This window comes from Pecten maximus, unplaced genomic scaffold (assembly GCF_902652985.1).
Source record: "Pecten maximus unplaced genomic scaffold, xPecMax1.1, whole genome shotgun sequence".
Lineage (NCBI taxonomy): Eukaryota > Metazoa > Mollusca > Bivalvia > Pectinida > Pectinidae > Pecten > Pecten maximus.
The window spans coordinates 1-22,978 of NW_022982770.1; the positions used below are offsets into that span (position 1 = coordinate 1).

At 35.7% G+C, this 22,978-nt stretch overlaps 1 long non-coding RNA gene across 1 annotated transcript; it reads left to right on the top strand.

Moving 5' to 3' along the window:
- The first annotated feature begins 17,444 nt into the window (after positions 1–17,444).
- Positions 17,445–19,543, top strand: LOC117320919. Its single transcript, XR_004531181.1, has 3 exons — positions 17,445–17,559; positions 17,917–18,040; positions 19,366–19,543. It is a non-coding gene; the product is annotated as an uncharacterized LOC117320919 (long non-coding RNA).
- Positions 19,544–22,978: the final 3,435 nt, after the last annotated feature.

Here is a 22,978-nt window from a genome sequence, read left to right on the forward strand (position 1 = left end):
TTCATAAACTGGTTTCACAAAACATTTATAACCAGAATGGTTAAAACTATTAAAAAATGACAACTGGTATTCCCTTACCCAGTGTTCTGATAATCCGCAAATATCTATATCATATGTGTCAAGACATTTAAGGAGATAAGGCATACCGGCCATTATCCCTTCACAGTTCCAACACATGGCATTGACTTTGTTACTTTCTGTCATTATGCTCGTTCCAGAAAACCTGTCTTGGCATCCATGGCCTTGCATATATACCCGGTGGCCAAAAGTCGGGATTTTCCAGAATAGCCGAGTCTGAATCAAGGACATTTAGCTGTGCGGATGCCGTCTTTTTGTATCCCTTTTCAAAGTAACGAAGGAACGTGATTTTAACACCATTGTCTCCTAAAAAGTCTCTCATCGCACTTTCCGAGGCGGTATACTTATTTATTCCATGTATATAGTATCTTTTAATACGTTTTTGTTTTACAGGCGTAAAACCAACAAATCTGTCGCTCAGTTTTTGTGTCGATATCGGAGTAGGGTGACACACTGATGAAGGACAGTGAACCTTGATCTGGCGAAGATTGGCGTTTGGGTTTCCGCTTCCGGGTTTGTGCGACGCATCAGTTGGTACTGAGGTTGAGTTCTGTCGGGGTTGCCGAGCGGGCTGAGCGAGGGTTGATGAACAGACTGAGCCAGATTTGGTAAGCGAGTCGCGCGCGGGATGAGCGAAATTACTCAGTTTCCTCGATTCGGTAACTCGTGACACAGGTTGTTGAATTGTTTCATGTCGTGTCGTCGGAGCGTCAACGTTGCTAACCGACTCAATTGGGGACTCTTGATCGTCACAGCTCAATAGAGAAAAGTAGTTAGACGTCCCTATTGAAATTGTATTACACTCTCTATTAGTGGAAGATCTGTAATTATCATTAGCTTTTCCCTCGGTATTGCTAGAAGGTTTACCTTTCTGTTTACCCTCTTGACCTTTTGCCAGTTTAGTAATTTGTTGTTGTATATTCTGTGAGCGATTATTTGTTTCGTGTATCATGTCGTCTAACCTCTGTATTTCGTCCTCTAACGTTTTCATTTTTTGCGTTACTAGTTTTACAGAATTTTTACAACTCGACACACCATTCAGTTGACTGTTGTCAACTCTGTTGGCAATCGTGAGGAACTCGGACATGTTTCCTACCACAGTTTTAACTTCCTTGTTTAGATTGAAGATCTTATTTCCAATGTTCGTCTTGAAGGTTGTATTTTTGGCGATTTTCCAAGTTTCTGTAACGATGTTTTTAGAAATTTTATTTCATTTTCATTTTCTGTAATTGTATGTTTCATTGAGTTCATAGAGTTTATTGCATGCCTGTTTTCACATTTCATGTCGTTTATGTCAACTTGAACTTTTACAAGCACTTCTTTAAGACTTTTAAAACCATCGGGATCATTCGCCGGAGTGTTACTTTTGCCCTGGGTGTTTTCTGGACGTTTCCTTGACGGAATGACGTCATTCAGGTCTTCCGTGTATTCTCCAAACATAGCCCTGAATAGAACGAAAACGTCCCTGGCTAGCTTCGTTTGCGCGGATTTCGCTGTCGATGTACGAGGTTCTAGGCGTTTACGCAGGTAACCCTCTTTGAGGGGGAAATCGTCGCGCTGCCTCTACCTGTATTTTATACTATATCAGTTGTATAAATCATCATCATTGATTCTGCTGCGCAGATTTTGTCATACGTATACAGTATAATACGTTGTAATAACTGTTTGGTCAATGCTGATTCATTTATCTATTTTATTTTGTCCATTATATATTATTAATTTGTCAAGTAGTAATAAAGACAGTACAGACAAGTAAATTGTCGAATTTTAGAAGCAATCTGCTCCTTTATCAAGACACAGGTAAATTACATACGATCACATATAGACATAGAACATGAAAACTATCTCCTCGGTCGATCATAAATTCGCCGAGGGCTTATTATAATTATTTAGAAAATATCTTAGGAGGTTTACAGATGGTAAAAATAAATAAATAAACTAGAAATTGTCATGGACAATTTGACGGGCTTTTCACACCTTTGACAAAATTAAGGGAGCATTTACCTTTATGACCTTGACTGTAGGTAAAGGTCATTCATTTAAACAAACTCGTTAGGCCGTTATTTAAGCATGCTACAGACTGAATATCAACTCCCTGGGCCTCTTGGTTATTCGGAAGTCGTTTCAAGATTTTAGCCAGTTTGACACCTGTGAACTTGAATTTAGATCAAGGTCATTCATTAGAACAAACTTGGTAGCCCTTCACCCAAGCATGTTACAGGCCAAATATTAAGTCCCTGGGCCTCTTGTTTTTTTTTTTATAGAAAATGTCGTTTAAAGATTTAGTTATGATTGTGCAATCATGAAAATTTTCAAAATGGCGTATCACCTGAACCGGAAGTTCTAAAGAAAAACTGTAGATACCAAAATCATCAGAATAGCATACTTCATTGATCTATGTAAAAACATTTAAAAAATCAAAAAAATTGGAAATTTGGTGACCTTTGACCTCATAGCTAGCTTTTTTTTTTTATCTGACCTCTGACCTTAAAACTTTTGGTGAGTAAAAGTTAGCGCCAGGCATTATCTACAAATAACATAATTACGTGACCTCTGTAAAATGAATCCTTTTTGAGTTATGGCCATTTAAAACTTTTTAATACATGACGTCATGGCGGCCATGTTGGATTTTGGACCGACCCCATGATAACAAGACTTGGTCAGTATCATCTCATAGCCATTTTGTCAACGTTTGCGCTGAATCGCACTGATGGAATTTGAATAGAAACTGAAAATGTGAGTTGATGGCATACCAAGTAGAACAAAAATATTCAAAATGGCGTACCGCGTTAACGACAAATGTTACTGAAAAAAATTAACATATCAAAATCATCAGCATGACATAATGCATCATACTATGAAAATAGTTTTGAAAAAAAATTTAAAATGAAGATTTTTCTAAAAATAAACAAACTAGACCCCTTAGATAGCTTTTTATTTGACCTCTGACCTTAAATTTGTAATTATAGAAAAGTTAGCCCCAGACGTAATGTACCATAATATCATAACATTACCTTTGTATCTTAAACACTTTTTGAGTTATGGTCATTTTAAACTTTTACGGAATGACGTCATGGCGGCCATATTGGATTCTTGACCTACTTTTAAAAGTTTTTGACACATGTTCATACCTTGGCCAACAACATACGAGAAAGAAAATTAGCCTAATCTTTATCAATCAAAAGATTAATACGCTCCAAAAACGGCAAAGAATAATAAAAATAAGAAACATAACGAAAAAAATAGGTCTTTTCATCACCGAAGGTGATGTGTGGAAGTACTCGTCACTCGTCCAGGTTAGTCTACATATGGTTGTGCAGGTATACGGACGTGTTTCACACACCGCACCTGACTGACCGTAGGCTCGCCGTATTGCACGGCATTGTATATATACTATATCATAGCAGATATTGCATATTCACGGCTATCTTGCACAACACGTGCTATGTAATGAATGTTTTTGCTTTTTGTTTTTCTACGCGGTAGGTTCATTTCGTCCCGCAAATTTCGGCCCAAACTGCGGGTAGCAGTGGCAATTTTGGGTTGCAAATCCCCTATTACTGACTAAAATTAGTTTGTTTGACCGAATTTGAATAAATAATATAAGGTATTTATGTAGAAATGTATAACCTGAACATTAAAAGCCCATTTGGGTAACGATAACCGGATGGCTGTACCAGGACAACTCGTCACAAACCGACATCATGTACTCACACAACTTATTCAGCCAATCAGCTCATGCACACTAGGCCATTATAATAATCGTTTAATCGTTTTGTTGTTTATTTGTAGCTTGATGTAGTTAGGAAGTGTAATTATTATCATATCAATATGAATGGTTTATGTATGGTGTGTAAAAGTTCGAAAGGCGCGTTCCCATGATTTTATACGTCTGTACATTACAGATGTCTGGTTTTTAGCTCTCTGGACGTAGTCCAGGAGAGCTTACGCAGTCATTCTCATGTTTTTGCCGGAAGTAGAATTATTAAAATTTTGTGGACAGAGGATATCAGAAACAGTGGGACTGTCAGAATGGATTTCAAGACACATGATTGGGGTCGACACGAACTAGATTTGACAAGAAATTTGAGTTGTTAAATGTTTTCATTTTCGAGTAATCGTCAATTTACGGTGTCATTTTGGACATACTCGGTGTCACAGGGACATGCCGAACGTTATTCTGAGGAGTTATAAGGCAAAGTTCCTATATCAACCAACTGTAATGTGTATATAGTAATGTGCTGCAACACACGTATCCCTGTGCCGCTGCAAAATTTGCTGCTATGCGTGTTACTTTATACACATTATGTCGTCTGCTACAGTGTATAGGGTGTCTCGCGAAGTATACGTATACGTCCCTGGCAAACACTGATATGAAACATTACTATGTATTCTTAGTAGTTCCAATTGTTTATCTTCTCTCATAATATTAACTTAATTTCTTGAAAGCATGGGAATGGAGCCCTATCTCCAGAGCTATTACTTAGTAATGAAATATGTCCTGTTACCCAGTGTATAGCTTTAAATCACTAATAACTGTTGACAAATGTGTTTTGGGTATAAAATATACCATGTGTAAATATGGTAGATATCAGAAATCGGAGAGAATATAGGTTTCTAATTGATTATAGTCATATGCATATGTATTGATGATTTGTATTATGTAGTGATAATATGCAAGCTGAAGCATGTTGCATTGATACTATATTGATGACCAATTTGACCTGTGACCTTTGATGACTTATAAATGTATATGATTTCTCCAGTCATATACATCGTAAAACGGTGAAAATATTATGAGATGAAACAGGAAACAATTCTCTATAAGAGTACAAGATTTCATTTGAAACGATCAATACACAAAATCAAGAAAATTCATTGAAAAAGTTGAAAATACAAAGAATATATAGTACGTCCAGAGAGCTACGAGGCCCTTGGCCTCTTGTTATTGTAAGTGATCATCTCCCTTGTTTATTCTGAGTTTCACCGCCGCTCTCCTACACGACAGTCTATGTGGTCTCTCTATGTGGTCTCTCTATGTGATCTCTCTATGTGATCTCTTTAGGTGAGCTAACAATGTGACCTCTCTATGTGACCTCTCTATGTGATCTCTCTATGTGATCTCTCTATGTGGTCTCTCTATGTGATCTCTCTATGTGGTCTCTCTATGTGGTATCTCTATGTGATCTCTCTATGTGACATCTCTATGTGATCTCTCTATGTGATCTTTCTATGTGGAATCTCTATGTGACCTCTCTATGTGACATCTCTATGTGGTATCTCTATGTGATCTCTCTATGTGACCTCTCTATGTGATCTCTCTATGTGATCTCTCTATGTGACCTCTCTATGTGACCTCTCTATGTGGTATCTCTATGTGATCTCTCTATGTGATCTCTCTATGTGGTATCTCTATGTGACCTCTCTATGTGACCTCTCTATATGACCTCTATGTGATTTCTCTATGTGGTCTCTCTATGTGATCTCTATGTGACCTCTCTATGTGGTCTCTCTATGTGACCTCTCTATGTGACCTCTCCATGTGACCTTTCTATGTGACCTCTCTATGTGGTATCTCTATGTGATTTCTCTATGTGATTATCTATGTGATTCCTTTAAGTGATCTCTCTATGTGATCTCTCTATGTGATCTCTCTATGTGATTATCTATGTGATCTCACTATGTGATCTCTCTATGTGATTATCTATGTGATTCCTCTATGTGATCTCTTTATGTGATCTCTGTATGTGATCTCTCTATGTGATTATCTATGTGGTCTCTTTATGTGATATCTCTATGTGATCTCTTTATGTGACCTCTCTATGTGATCTCTCTATGTGATTATCTATGTGATTCCTCTATGTGATCTCTTTATGTGATCTCTCTATGTGATCTCTCTATGTGATTATCCATGTGGTCTCTCTATGTGATATCTCTATGTGATCTCTCTATGTGATCTCTTTAGGTGAGCTAACAATGTGACATCTCTATGTGATTTCTCTTTGTAATATTTCTATGTGGTCTCTCTATGTGGTCTCTCTATGTAGTCTCTCTATTTGACCTCTCTATGTGACCTCTCTATGTGATCTCTCTATGTGACCTCTCTATGTGACCTCTATATGTGACCTCTCTATGTGACCTCTGTATGTGACCTCTGTATGTGACCTCTCTATGTGATCTCTTTAGGTGAGCTAACAATGTGACATCTCTATGTGATTTCTCTTTGTAATATTTCTATGTGGTCTCTCTATGTGATCTCTCTATGTGATCTCTCTATGTGATATCTCTATGTGATCTCTCTATGTGATTTCTCTATGTGATCTCTCTATGTGATTTCTTTATGTGATTTCTCTATGTGATCTCTCTATGTGATCTCTCTATGTGATTTCTCTATGTGATCTCTCTATGTGACCTCTCTATGTGATCTCTTTAGGTGAGCTAACAATGTGACATCTCTATATGATCTCTCCATGTGATTTTTCTGTGATTTCTCTATATGATCTCTTTATGTGATCTCTCTATGTGACCTCTCTATGTGATCTCTCTATGTGATCTCTCTATGTGACCTCTCTATGTGATCTCTCTATGTGACCTCTCTATGTGATCTCTCTAGGGGACCTCTCTATGTGACCTCTCTATGTTATCTCTCCATGTGATTTTTCTATGTGACCTCTCTATGTGATCTCTCTATATGATCTCTCCATGTGATTTTTCTGCGACTTCTCTATGTAATCTCTTTATGTGATCTCTCTATGTGACCTCTGTATGTGACCTCTGTATGTGACCTCTCTATGTGACCTCTCTATGTGATCTCTTTAGGTGAGCTAACAATGTGACATCTCTATGTGATTTCTCTTTGTAATATTTCTATGTGGTCTCTCGATGTGGTCTCTCTAGGTAGTCTCTCTATTTGACCTCTCTATGTGGTGTCTATATGATCTCTCTATGTGATCTCTCTATGTGATCTCTTTAGGTGACCTCTCTATGTGACCTCTCTATGTGACCTCTCTATGTGATCTCTTTAGGTGAGCTAACAATGTGACATCTGTATGTGATTTCTCTTTGTAATATTTCTATGTGGTCTCTCTATGTAGTCTCTCTATTTGACCTCTCTATGTGACCTCTCTATATGTGATCAATCTATGTGGTCTCTCTATGTGATCTCTCTATGTGATCTCTCTATGTGATTTCTCTATGTGGTATCTCTATGTGGTATCTCTATGTGATCTCTCTATGTGATCTCTCTATGTGATATCTCTATGTGGTATATCTATGTCATCTCTCCATGTGAGCTCTCTATGTTATTTCTCTGTGGTATCTCTATGTGATCTCTCTATGTGGTCTCTCTATGTAGTCTCTCTATTTGACCTCTCTATGTGACCTCTCTATGTGATCTCTCTATGTGACCTCTCTATGTGATCTCTCTATGTGACCTCTCTATGTGACCTCTCTATGCGATAACTCTATGTGATCTCTCTATATGATCTCTCTATGTGGTATCTCTATGTGGTATCTCTATGTGATCTTTGTATGTGATCTCTCTATGTGATCTCTCTATGTGATCTCTCTATGTGGTATCTCTATGTGATCTTTGTATGTGATCTCTCTATGTGATCTCTCTATGTGATCTCTCTATGTGACCTCTCTATGTGGTCTCTCTATGTGGTCTCTCTATGTAGTCTCTCTATTTGACCTCTCTATGTGACCTCTCTATGTGATCTCTCTATGTGACCTCTCTATGTGACCTCTGTATGTGACCTCTGTATGTGACCCCTCTATGTGACCTCTCTATGTAATCTCTCTATGTGACCTCTCTATGTGATCTCTCCATGTGATTTTTCTATGTGACCTCTCTATGTGATCTCTCTATATGATCTCTCCATGTGATTTTTCTGTGACTTCTCTATGTGATCTTTTCATGTGATCTCTCTATGTGACCTCTGTATGTGACCTCTCTATGTGAACTCTCTATGTGACCTCTCTATGTGACCTCTCTATGTGATCTCTTTAGGTGAGCTAACAATGTGACATCTCTATGTGATTTCTCTTTGTAATATTTCTATGTGGTCTCTCTATGTGATCTCTCTATGTGGTATCTCTATGTGATCTCTCTATGTGATATCTCTATGTGGTCTCTCTATGTGGTATCTCTATGTGATCTCTCTATGTGAGCTCTCTATGTGATTTCTCTATGTGGTATCTCTATGTGATCTCTCTATGTGATCTCTCTATGTGGTATCTCTATGTGGTATCTCTATGTGATTTCTCTATGTGATATCTTTATATGATAACTCTATGTGATCTCTCTATATGATCTCTCTATGTGGTATCTCTATGTGATAACTCTATGTGATCTCTCTATATGATCTCTCTATTTGGTCTCTCTATGTGGTCTCTCTATCTGGTGTATCTATGTGATCTCTCTATGTGGTATCTCTATGTGGTATCTCTATGTGATCTCTCTATGTGATCTCTCTATGTGGTATCTCTATGTGATCTCTCTATGTGGTATCTCTATGTGGTATCTCTATGTGATTTCTCTATGTGATCTCTCTATTTGGTCTCTCTATGTGGTCTCTCTATGTAGTCTCTCTATTTGACCTCTCTATGTGACCTCTCTATGTGATCTCTCTATGTGACCTCTCTATGTGATCTCTCTATGTGACCTCTCTATGTCACCTCTGTATGTGACCTCTGTATGTGACCTCTGTATGTGACCTCTCTATGTAATCTCTCTATGTGACCTCTCTATGTGATCTCTCCATGTGATCTCTCCATGTGATTTTTCTGTGACTTCTCTATGTGATCTCTTTATGTGATCTCTCTATGTGACCTCTCTATGTGACTTCTTTATGTGATCTCTCTATGTGATCTCTCTATGTGACCTCTCTATGTGACCTCTCTATGTGATCTCTCTATGTGACCTCTCTATGTGACCTCTCTATGTGACCTCTCTATGTGATCTCTATGTGACCTCTCTATGTGACCTCTCTATGTGACCTCTCTATGTGACCTCTCTATGTGATATCTCTATGTGACCTCTCTATGTGGTATCTCTATGTGACCTCTCTATGTAGTCTCTCTATGTGACCTCTCTATGTGATCACTCTTTGTGACCTCTCTATGTGATCTCTCTATGTGATCTCTTTATGTGATATCTCTATGTGACCTCTCTATGTGACCTCTCTATGTGGTATCTCTATGTGATCTCTGTATGAGACCTCTCTATGTGATCTATATATGTGACCTCTCTATGTGATCTCTCTATGTGGTCTCTCTATGTGATCTCTCTATGTGACCTCTCTATGTGATCTCTCTATGTGATCTCCCTATGTGATCTCTCTATGTGACCTCTCTATGTGACCTCTCTATGTGATCTCTGTATGTGACCTCTCTATGCGACCTCTCTATGTGACCTCTCTATGTGATCTTTCTATGGCTCGTTTTGCGTGACAACGCCGCAGCATTGTTAAGCCTGACATACAGCACATGTATAAGTAGTATATAAGCTCTTGTTTTCCCGCTTGGGGTCAAAACCAAGACACAACGGTGTTGTATGAGTTCAAACACTACCTGGCCATTTGTCCCTCGGGATTGTTAAAAAATGCATTAGCTAATTTGTTCTCAGAGCAAATCTTCTCCCATACAAATAGTGTCGCACTCCATCCTGAAAATCGAGATATCCATTTGTCTTTCATTCATTACATCTAACTCTAGTATGACGTTCATACAGAATCTAGCTACAACAACCTCTATGTAGATACCCTTGCTAGCATAAAGTCGGATTATAAAGCTATCGTGACCGACGTCATACAACTTGGCAACTCCTGTTGTGAAAATTTCTTGTTGAACCTTCGCCACAACAGCATACAGGATTATTTACCAAATTTCCAGAGAAGAGGTCGCGATTTAAGGTGCTACAGTTGCGCATCAACCTTGTCAATCAATATTAGTTTTCTGTCAACTATTTAGAAGTAAGGAGAGGTTCCAGGTATTTTATTTTTATTTTGTTTGATATCTTCTTAAAACTATAGCGTTAGTGCATTTTTGCAAGAAGAGTCAAACTTATTCTAAAGTTTGCTATTTGAGGAACGAAGGAGTTGTTAGATAAGTCAGTGTGTCATATTGTGAAATATAGTTGACTTTAATTCTAACTTGATATGGAGTTGAGGAAGATACTAGAAGAAACATAACGTCTTGTAAGTAAGTTGGAGTCAACGCATTATGAAGTTGATGCTATAACGTATTTCGATTTCAATTGTATTAGCGTCGTGGTCAGAAATTGTCTATTATTATTTCTTTATTTCCTCCAAATTGAAAAGTAACAAAAAGAAATATACATTGTTGACAAAATACTAATGTACAAATTAAGTATCATCAATTGGAAATTTAATGAACATAAACACATCAGTTGATTGCAGAGATGAAATGATAAATTAATACATTGTGAAGTAGTTAAAAAAATACAGAAAGAAATGTCACGTTGACAGCAAATGACACAAAATTATTCTAATACATTGGAAGCCTTAGCTAGTATTACGGCAAGCCAAACTGTATTTTTTTCACGGAGCAACGTTGATCCAGGATTTTATCAAATTATATGAGATATCTTACATTGCTATATAAGATATCTTATAAACTTGTAAGATATCTAATATACTTTATAAGATATAATAATAAAATATATATCTTATATACTTTTCGTTATATCTTCTATGATATATAAGATATCTCATAAAAGATGTGAGATATCTCATAAAGAAAATTAGATATCTTAATAAACAAGATTTGAATTTGAAATAATGAACTCTCCTCCACTCGATGAAGGAGCCGAGATGAAGCTGAAACTACATATAATGGTTTGAAACCGATTTATAATTGCCATATATTCTACCATGTTTGCTATGCAACGCCAGTTTTGATTGGTTTAAAACTGTGTATTATTTTCCAATAATACACGCCCGTGCCAATAATACACGCTTGTGAGTCACGACTGTTACAGTTTTATGTATCTAATATTCAAAATTTTAGTAATACGGTAACTTTAGCCGAGTGGGCTAATGGGTTAGTCTTTCCTAAACCTTTTATCACGACGCGAGTTCGAATCCTACGAAGGCGCTTTTTCTTTTTCCATCATTTTTTTTTATTTTCGAAATTAATGCCATATGATAGATGTTCTTGATCGTAATACTGTATTGCCTGTAAAGAAATGTATATTTTATAAACAAATAATGCAATACTCAAGAAATAAATTACAAGGTTTCCCCGGGGTTTCTTTGTCGTTTTTCTATTAGAAAGAGGTAGATCTCAGAAATAAACAGTACATGGTAGAATAGAAATAATCAACTTTGACTCGTGTATTGTTGCCGGATATACAACGAGGACGAGGATATTTTGCAATTAAATTAATAACGAAGGCCGGAATCATCGTTCTTAATTCATGTTTGCTCGAACACGACATCTGCTCCGTGCCTAGTCGATCATGGTTGATTGTGTATATTCCGCGTGCCTTCCAACAAAACGGATGTTACCTTACAGAGGGAGCAGTCATTCTCGAAATTTTAGGTTTGCCTGTCCACGAGAGTCTGATTCTTTATCAGATATCTTATAAACGTTTCTTGATAAGAAATCTTATTCATTATATACAGAGCTTCCTTCTCCTGCCCTTAAAGACATAGAGGCTGTTTATACATCAGAAGAAGCAAAAAGGTCGAGAGAGAATTCCGTAAGAAATTCAGCTGTTATAGGTCATGCTAAATAATAAGTATTGGTATTAATTAAATGATCACGCTTCTGGATAATATGCTAAAAATTGATTATACCAAACAATATTAACAAAATAGATACACATCCAAGAGCTGACCACGCTCGAATTTGGTAAGCTTCACAGACTGCACACTCAATCGCACAGTCACAAAAGGTAATTATTAGACTATGCCCCGAATGCCAATATCCATCACCTATCACACCTTTTAACATACACATACGCATAAACATACATGCAGCCACATACACGTATGGAAGTATAAATTTCACATGGCAATATGTTCACGTATGAATATTTACATTCAGTATGCATGGAAGCATTGCGGAAATTGTTTTTATAAGAGAATTAGCCTCATCACATTATTTAGGAATATCGGGGCCGCCTTACGACCGGTATTACTCTCCGCAATTAAGCTGTCACTTTTTTCTTCACGTGTTCTTCCACACGACCCATGTAATATGTACATAAATCCATTGTTGTTACAGTTTCCTAAATGTTAAAAACATCAAACTCACTCAAAATATCTTAAAGAATAAATATTGCAGATGGAACTATATTTTGTTTTTTGCTGTTGTTATGATGGTTGCTAAGAATGTGCCAAGAACTGCCTGACGCTTCCCAATAAAACGGCTGTTCTCTGTCACTTCCAGGTAAAACATGAATAAATGCATTTTTGTGTAAATGTGTGCTTTAACAGATAATTTGCTAACGCGAGTCATGGACTATATCCAGAAGCCAATCTTGTTATGACCTGGTGAAGGTGAAAAAAAAAATCATTCCTTAAATGTTAAGCTACAGTATCGAAATAATACATTACATGTAGGATACACCATTAGAAAGGAAATGGAAACGATTTTGGTGAGAGTTGACGTAACACTCATGGAAATAAATTAGTTGATGCAGTTATGGTATTTTAGTAGTATTTCTACAATGTCTGACAATCCAAGTATCGGGTTCGACAGGTTAGGGAGTATAACAAGTACCGCTAGTCGTAAAATCAAGAATAACGCCGACAGTTTGACGGTACAACTAGTTCAGACCATCTCACAAATTGACATAATATATATTTAGATAACGTGATGGTTAATCTTTTACTAGAGCCCGCGATAATGAAATCAATTCAATCAAAATAAGCAACATAACCATACGTGGAAAAATCTCACCCATTTACAAAAACTAACCCTCCCTGGGTTTAGTTTTGATAAGATTTTAGCACACTGATTTAGCGAACAAAATCAAGTCATGTTTAACAACATCAAGGTTCATTTTATACCAGTGAGTGAACTGATTACAAACCAATTGACCGTTCTGACGTGTAATTCAACTCTCGGGGCAGTGAAGAATCCAGTTATAATCGATGAGAAAAGTTCCGACCATCTATTTTTCAGTATTAACTCATATTGCCGACTCTACGGGTGAAGTTGTTGCGCGTTCTTGACGGATCTGGGTAAAGTCTTCAGTAACAAAAGTCTTAAGGTCTCACGCATGCAAATCAGCCATTCAGCAAGTGTTGTATGCGAAAGCAGTCTGGTAAGAAAATAAAGTTCCCCATTTAAATGTTATTTTGATAGAAATGTTTAGGTGTGATGTTGATATATTCCAAACTGTGTCAGAATATACTGATTTTGTTGTACTGAGATGTACATACTGGCGGATTCACATAGGTGCAAAATGACCAGGTATTTTCCCAAAATAGCACCGGTTGTACATGTTAACATCCGGTATTGCAGCACAAGGACCTGACAGATCCCTAGAAGGCTTCTGCCATACTGGTCAGGGTCCTTCATTCGAGCTCAACCGAGGAAACATTGGAGGCTCGTAGTTCCTCATCAATATTTTTAGTGAAATATAATTGATCAGGGAATTTGATATTTTCATTTTGACACCTCGAGGCTTACGATCGACGTCATTCCCAAACCAGATGCACGTCGAACGAAGAGAAAAGACAATTATTTTCCCGTCACGAAACCAATTGCGTTTCTTGTACTTTTGCGGGAAGAAACAAAATAACATTTACAATCCAAATTTAAGCTCAGACACAGCAGCTTTAACTTCTGGAAAAACCATTGGTAGAAGGTGGCAGCAGAATATACATCTGTTTAACAAATATATAAACGTTCTTTACAGGTACCAATTTTTAGCGGTAACATATAAACATTCATTTATCTATCTATTTAATTTTTTTTTGTTAAAGCAAAACCTGTCAATCAAATGTTGTTTAATCCAGTTATTTAAGTTCACATTAAAATTTATTTACCAGCAGATTTACATCAATGAATTATTTGTAAAGACTACCGTGTAGACATTTTAACTGGATTTCTCTGAGCTTTCTGTTGAAATGTTGTTTTTCTTCTGTTTTAATTTAAAAACAAATATATGCAAATGCAATGAATTATAAACATATTTTGTTCACATTATGATCACAAGAATATGGCTCACATGACACCCAAACAGCTAACCAGGATATTCCAAACGTTCATATATAACCATATAAACAAGTTGTCAGATTTAATTTGTTAGCGTACGTGAGTACAATGCAGCTCTCTACACGCTTGCGTCAGACTTCAGACAGAAGAATTTAAATTTCTAGAAAACAATTGAAAAGCTGTGCAAAATCAAAACATGAAATATGACTAATCATTTAACAAAACAAAGACTGGTATTATGTTCTACAAAGTGTCGTGAGTAACCAGATGTTACACAGAATTCAATATATATCTTTTGTTACCGAGAACAAAAACCCCCAAAAACAAATAATGATATCAATATAACATTTTTTTTTCTCTAACAATACCAGCATGCTATTAAATCTATATATTGTGAAAATTTTCTTGTCAACATATTTGATTTCACTTGGCCATTAGGCCATATATAATTTTGGAACGAATAGTTATATATTAGAGAAACGACTCAAATACTTTAGTTTTGGTTAAAGTTTTATAATGGCACACCATTCACTTAATACTGGTATTAGGATGCTGATTCTTTGCATAGAGGTTTGTTGGATATGTGGCATTACTTTTGTATGGTTAAAAGTGAAAAAAAAATCATTTTTTGAATTTTTTGCCATATTATGAACTTAACTTTATTCTCTGTATTCTTCAGGTTAAAGTTTTGGTTAAAGTTTTATAATGGCACACCATTCACTTAATAATAGTGTAAGTATGCTGATTCTTTGCATAGAGGCTCTTTTGGTGTGTGGCATTACTTTTGTACAGTTAAACAGGAATTATTTTTTTTATTATTTTTGCCATATTATGAACTTATAACTTTTATTGCTGTATTGAGGTTAAAGTTTTGGCTAAAGTTTTATAGTGGCACACCATTCACTTAATAATGGTATTAGGATGCTGATTCTTTGTATAGAGGTTCTTTGGGTGTATGGCAGTACTTTTGTACAGTTGAAAATGAACAAATTATTTTAATTCTTTGAATGTTTTTCCATAATATGAACTTAACTGTTTTCTCTGTATTGAATGCTTCACTGATACTACTTTGCTGTGCTATGCAGAATTATGTTTATATTTCAATCCAAGGCTGTTATTACACATTTCAATTTAAATTCACTTTAGATTCTTTTACTCTGTTCAGTAGACATACCAAACGAATACCTGAATACTTTTAGGGACAGGAAACATTGTTTATTCACCCCAATAGAGTTGAATTTACACATTGTTTGGAATGAACTTATTTTCATAAAATGATCATGTTTCAGTTGTGGCTAAACTTTTTTACTCAAATTTGGCTAAAGTTTTAACTTGGGGGCACCGGTAGGGGACATGTATTGGTTTAGCAATACTCACAGAATGCTTGTTATATTAGTGTCCTTTTTATTCCTATTTGTAATATTAGACCCGTATTGCTATGTTGATGCAAACTGTCTACATGATGAACTTTATTTTTCAAGAACAATTATTACATAAACCGTGTGAATGTTTGTATTATACATGTCAATAATTAAGATTCGGTAGTCAACATTCTGATACAGACTATAGATCCGCGGTAATGTTATCTAATGCCTGGGGATAAACCGCTTAAAAAATCAAATAGTTCAATAATTTATAATTGTATCATTGCCTATCCGTATGAAGGGAAATAATCGCTTGCAATTGTTTTTGTATCTAAAAATGGTCTCGTGTGCATGATTTGCTTACGGTTTTTCAGTGTATCCTATAAAGCTCGCGTCCGTCTATTTTCAGCCGTTATTGTCTGAGAACAAAGAGAAAGCATCTCATCGTTGCATTACGTGTGTATTCTATTTAAAATCATCTTTGTCTTCAAACCTTACATGTCTTAAATACGCAAAATACTATGGTATATCTCGTTTGCTGTCATGTTGTTTCATTTCGCTAACTAAACCAACTTACACAATGATTGTTAATCACTAAATAGTTTTTGTTGCTTTACCGACCGTTTTTATGACAATAATTCCGATCAAAAGTGTGTTTCAAATAACAAATGACCAAATGCTTTGCTTGTTTTTTTTAATAAATTTGTCATCACGTGCAGGCAGTATGCTTTCATCCATTTCAATTTGGCCACCAATTCTCGTGAACTTGCTCCTAGAATTAGTTCAACAAAACAAAACATATTGGCACCAAGTGTTACAGAAAGAATATACCGGTAGTGCAACAAAAGAAAATGGTCTTACGAAAGACACCCAGTGACTTTATGAAATATTTCATAATTGGATGTCCTTTTCGGCCATATCTTGGCAGAAACCGTTATATTTTATCGAAATGAAATGAACAAAAAATTAGATCAATCTTAATTGCAGGATAAAGTTTTCAAACAGACTAGAATTATCTCTTGAACCACTAGATATTTCTTCTATTTTAATTGCCCTCTATCAAACAAATGTCCACATTTTTAGAAATTAATCGAAAGGAACAGCATTTGTATGGCAAAAAAACAATCATTTATGTCAATAATAATGACAATCAGATCATTATTTCCTTTATCGTACTCTCTTCAATTGATCACCACCAAATAATAATAATGATACATGTACATCCAGCTGGGCACCATAATATATCAGTCAGTTTGGACCGAAGAGATTCCAAAATAGCTCGCATGTTGTTATGGAATTACTTTCCATTAAAGGTGTACAACAGTGAATAATGTTCGAAATGGAAGGTATTTTGATTAATGACAAGAGACGATGAATGTTTGCATTGTTTACTGTATTTTGTTTGTCACATTTTTGACATACAGACTTTTGATCATTCTGGGTATTGTATCAATAGATTACTTGTGATTCATTCATGTAAAGCCTTTTTTGTGGGGAGGGGCGAGGGGTTCTCTTCTCCAGGTAACCTGTTATTTGTTTGGATTAAGAAGATAAGCGCTGCGCATCTACATAATTGTTGTCTCTCTTTGTTTACCTACCAAATACTCTTTGATGATGATTTACCGTCACGAGGATTTCTTTTCCAATTTCGTCAAACACTGCAACCGCCTTCTAAAGGAACACATTGACCTATGAGCTGAATATGATAACCTTAATTTACTATATCCATTTTTCACTCTACGTATATAGCATTGCAATATATTTCCTGTATTTCACAATATTCCTTATTTCAGGTTACATCGATAGTTATGACATTTTTTTTCCTACGTGTGCCCTAACGATGAATTACTGAACGGTTTCCGAAGTGTCTATGATATCTATAATCGAGACAGACGTTGGGAAGTCCAGTGTTGTCCAATGATTAGTAAGTACAAAGTACCTTTCAAAATAACATATACATCTCAAGTGACATATTCTTATCGCTGTTTATACCGCATTGTGATGTGCATGTCAATTGTTTCTAACTTTACAAAGGAAAAAATTGATAAAAGGTGAATAATCATCTTTTTCAGAACGAGAGACCACAGACAGAAGGGTCTAACGTCGCTTTTTCAATATTTTGAATTCATATAACAACTGAATTTCATATTTGCACATGTCACCAATTGACCATGAGATGATATAGTAACTTGATTATATGTATTTTGTTGCCTTGCTCAACCCGAGGGGCACCGAAGTGTAGGGTCTAAATTTATAAATTCTTCTTTTCAATATTAAACAGATCGTCGCCGTGAACAGTGTCATTTCACCGAGTACCTCAACCTGTATGGCAGTTCGTTTGAATATACTGTACCCCAAGGTGAATTTGTACGGGGAATCCGCAGTACCTATGCTGAGTTGGTAAAGTAAGTAATGTTACCTAACCAAGGGTGTCAGTAGTATTCTATTACAACTGTGTTATTCCACTCTCGGGCCAATAAGGAATAATTAATGTTGGATATAAATGTTTTAGTCCACTTGTGCAATATAACCTTCATCAATAATCGAATGACGTAAAATCATCGGATCCCGTCCGTCACTTGTATACGAAACAGGTCACAAGACTCACACGACGGGTATGGAATTTATTTCACACTCGTGTGTTGTCTTTTAAAAATCACAAAAGACACTCACTAAAGCCCGTGTCTCTTGTAACTTTAAACAAATAACTTACTCGAGTGAAAAGAATGCCACATTCAACAATTACTCGTTGTTAATCTCTATTTTGACTTAACAATTTTCCTGGCAAGGATATGTATGGTATACATGCAGTGTGTTGGAAAAAAGTACTGACATATGTTATTGTTGTATGTTGGAGAAGGCAGAGAGAGGAGGTAATACTGTATGTGTTGTGAACATATCAAGTTAGACAATATGTCAAGGGTTTGTATTGCATCATGAAAAAGTCATGTATTTTGTAGTAGAGGACATGTTATGTGTGGTGAGTAGACAGTGTATTGTGGTCGTGGAAATAAGGTGACGACTGAAGACATACATGTATTATGTCATGTGTATGGGACATAATAAAATTATATTGTATTATGACTAGACAGTTCGTTTTGTTAGGGGATGTAAATTGTGTCATGATAAGACAATGTGTTGTGGTAGGGGACATGTACTGTATCATGACTAGACAATGTGTTGTGGTAGGGGACATGTACTGTATCATGACTAGACAATGTGTTGTGGTAGGGGACATGTACTGTATCATGACTAAACAATGTGTTGTGATAAGGGACATGTACTGTATCATGACTAGACTGTGTTGTGGTAGGGGACATGTATTGTATCGTGACGAAACAATAAGCTGTGATAGAGAGACATGTATCATATCGTTACTTGCCAATGTGTTGTGGTAAGGGACATTCATTGTATCGTTACCAAATAATGTGTTGTAGTAGTGGACACGTATTGTATCGTGACTAAACAATGTTTTGTGGAAAGTGGGATACATCATGACTAGATGATGTGTTGTGGTAGGGGACTTGAATTGTTTCTTGACTAGAAAATGTGATGTGGAAGGAGACATGTAGTTTATCTTGATAAGACGATGTGATATGGTAGGGGACATATACATCATATTATATATATGATACGTTGTGGTATCAGACTTGGTTCGTTGAAAGATTGTACTACGTTGATCATGCTTGTGAACATGTTTTTATATGTATTTTCTTTTTGTGTTTTTCAGTGACCGTAGATATGCATATGAAGTTTGTGCATTCTCGTAAGAGCACCATTGCGACAGCACGGATTGTAGTCAACGGTTTGCCAATGTATGGAAACAGACAACTAGGACTCGTTAAATGTAGCCAACCCAGCGTTAAATGTCCATCCTTTTATTCATAATAAACCCTTCAGCAGATTGTTGTATTTGTTGTTATAATCTTTCCATTTTTGAATACGGAGGATTTTACTAAAACCATAATGGAGGTTGATTTAGGAATATGGCCGCTTCATATGTATTTTAAATGATGGGTCTTAAGCAGCTGCACCTGTTTTTGAGTTAAGATACATGATCTGACAAACGATTGATAACATCGAACTCATATGACCAATGAGACCGGTAATTTCCGGTCGTTGAATACAACCAATTTTAGAATGAATGTTGCTCTACTTACTTTTTATCTGAATTTACATCCCAAAAGACCCTTGTCAATTATCGATAATGGCATACATTATTTCAAAAACATTTTCATAAATTATTCACTGATCTGTGACTAAAATCAACATTCTTACATTTTTTTCTCCATCTCTGTAAACATCCGGCGTGTAGTTGCTATTCCCGTTGCAACGGTAAAACATGTTACAAAACTGTAAAAAGTATTCAATTTTTTATATGGCAATGTTTGAAACAGGTGTAAGCTTAGTCCTAGTTTCCTAGGCAGCTTATCATTAGTCGTGTGTCTTTCCCCTACCTGTTATACATGTGAACAAGTCAATTCTGCTGACACGTATTGACCTCTATTACATCACACTATTACATGATCTTATAGGGAAATATCTGGCCAGCTGAGTATATACATATAGGTAAGTCAACGGGTAATTACATAAGTAAATCAATACACGTTGGCCAGGTAAACACAATGGTCAGGCAGCTTATATCTTGATTAATTTTACTTATACACTACTATATCACAATATTTCTACAAAGTATCTGTACGTGTGAAACCGATCAAGGTCAAGATTAGGAGCGACTATATAACTCTAACATTCAAAAGATTTCAAAACGTTTGTCGAGGGAGAATACCCCCACTCCATTTCTTAGGTCAGATGACTCCTCCCCACTACAGTAGAAGTACCCTTTAATAAAACTGAACTATCGATGAAAATACGTGGCTAACTAATTTGAGTAAAGTACAGCTAATATTTGGCTGTGTCAAGGACATTACCGTGCAACAAGACTTTTTATCAAGTCTCTCTATATCGACCAATGAACAGACTTTGTACTAATTGTGGTATTCTTTTATTGAAGAAATATTCTCCATCGAATTTAGTATTCATTAGTATATATTAGTAAATTGAATAACTGAATTCAATTCATACGTGTGATGGATATTTTCCCCTTCGATATATTCAAACTACAATACACAGTGACTATGCTCTGATACAAAACTTTAACTTTTTAGTACTAGTGTATGAGTGTATTAATTAATTTTGAAATAGGTCAATCGATCATTATATTTTATGAGTTTTGGCATTCTCTAGCGTATCAGAAGTCAAAGAACTATGGCTAGGAATTGGTTACTTTTGCACAATCAGTACAAAGTCTGTAAGTCATAACTCTGCGAATGAACAATAACTAAGTGTTTATATAATCATGGTATCCTCAATCAACATAGTATAGTATGCCTCTTTCTGATAATACACACGTTCGTAATATGTGGAAGTATGGACTGTCAGTTAAGAAGATCAAGGAGAAGAAAAGATCCAAAAAACAAAGAGACACGGAGAGGTATAGAGAAATAATGTCATGTAGAATAGATAAAAGCAATAGGCTCACCAACAGACAACAAAACTTTCACATAGCAATTTATATTATCACTTATATAACTGTCTCGTAATAATGATAAGCTTAGCAACATTGACATATTTTCCCTGTGTTTCAGGGTATTGGAAGTAGGTTTACATATACAAAAAATTATATACAGTACTATACAGAAATGCATTGCTTTAGGACAATCATACCCATTCTATCCCATTTCATATAGAGTATTGGTTATCTTGTGAGTTGCAATAATTCTCACAATTCTACAGCTTTCTGGAATATGGCATTTTGATGAATTATGAAACATAAAATTTGAATTCATCCAATCCTCAGTTTAGGGCCACCAGTGTGTTGTTCAATGAGGTAGCCACTAACTACTACAATGTTACCAGCCTCAAAATAAACCTGACTGTTCATGTACGTGGCGATAAATCCAGTAAGCAAGAAGAACAAAAAAACACGAGAGAAAAACAAACAAACCCGAGTTCAGCTATGCAACAGATGCACTCGCGGTATTCTAATCGATAACCAGTAACATGTCATCCAAGATTTTTAAAATTCATTCATATGACGTCAAAATCCATCCGTTCCCACGCCCAATCCTGATAGTAAAGGTCTGTAACAAACAATGATCATCAACTATCAGCTGATCATATTTCATTTAAAGAAGATGAAGTTCCTTGCTGTAATATATCAATTCACAATGTACAATTTACACAATTTCAGATAAAATCAACTGAAGAGTTTTTCATCAAAAAACAAAAAGATAAAAACACCCTCCATGATCAGTTAGCATGGTTATAGGTTAACAGAGAGGGTAAAATAAACCAGGCTCTAGTCTATAGGTATTGTGCGATACCCTATCAGTTATTTTTGGTTTGTTATGAAACATAATTACTTAATAATCATTACATTATAACTGATAATTAATTCTATATGATGACCAGATTAGCGAATTATCAGCCTTTCATCCCAATTGACGAATTAGTTTTACACTATTTCTATGTCATTTTGAGCAATAATTAGTGTAAATGAAGCATAATAATTCATGTTTTCTTTTTCGAGTATTTTTTTAACAACCTCTTATTGACAAACGTTTGGGAGACAAGCTTTGCTGTTGTAGATTGAATGAATGTATTAAATACAAATGTAATTGCTTTTGGACCTGTTTTTTTCAATTTTTTGATGAAATATTATCCTTATGAGAGTTGTCTCCATTGACAAATGAAGACCGGTATAGGTTGTCTAATGTGAGCATTTTCACATTTTTTCAGTTTCACTCCATGAAGGGATAGTGTAACTCCAGAGGGACTCTTTTACCAAATATCAGCACCATATTACAATCATAAAGTGATGTGTTAATAGCCTTCAACATTTGCACAAAAATTCAAAAAATATGTTTTTCCCCAAAAAAATATTTCAGTTTAACTCCGGCAAGGAATAGTTTAACCCCCATAGGAAACCTAACACCATGTGTTACTATGCTTTTCAAAAAGAAACCCACAGATTTAAAAAGAAAAAATTCTTTTTTTTTAAGTTTTACTCCAGGAAGGGATTATTTTACTCCATAGGGGCTAAGTCGTTATTACGAGATACTAAGTCGTTATTACGACATAGCTAAGTCGTTATTACGAGATACTAAGTCGTTATTACATTGTACGACATAAAATATTTTTTCATCGTGACCCTAACATGCTTCCGTACATTTCTACATAAAAAACATTTATCTTATTTAGATATTTATTCAATTTCGTAAAAACAAACTTATTCTAGCCAGTAATATAGAATTTATTTACCACCCGTAATTGGCACTGCT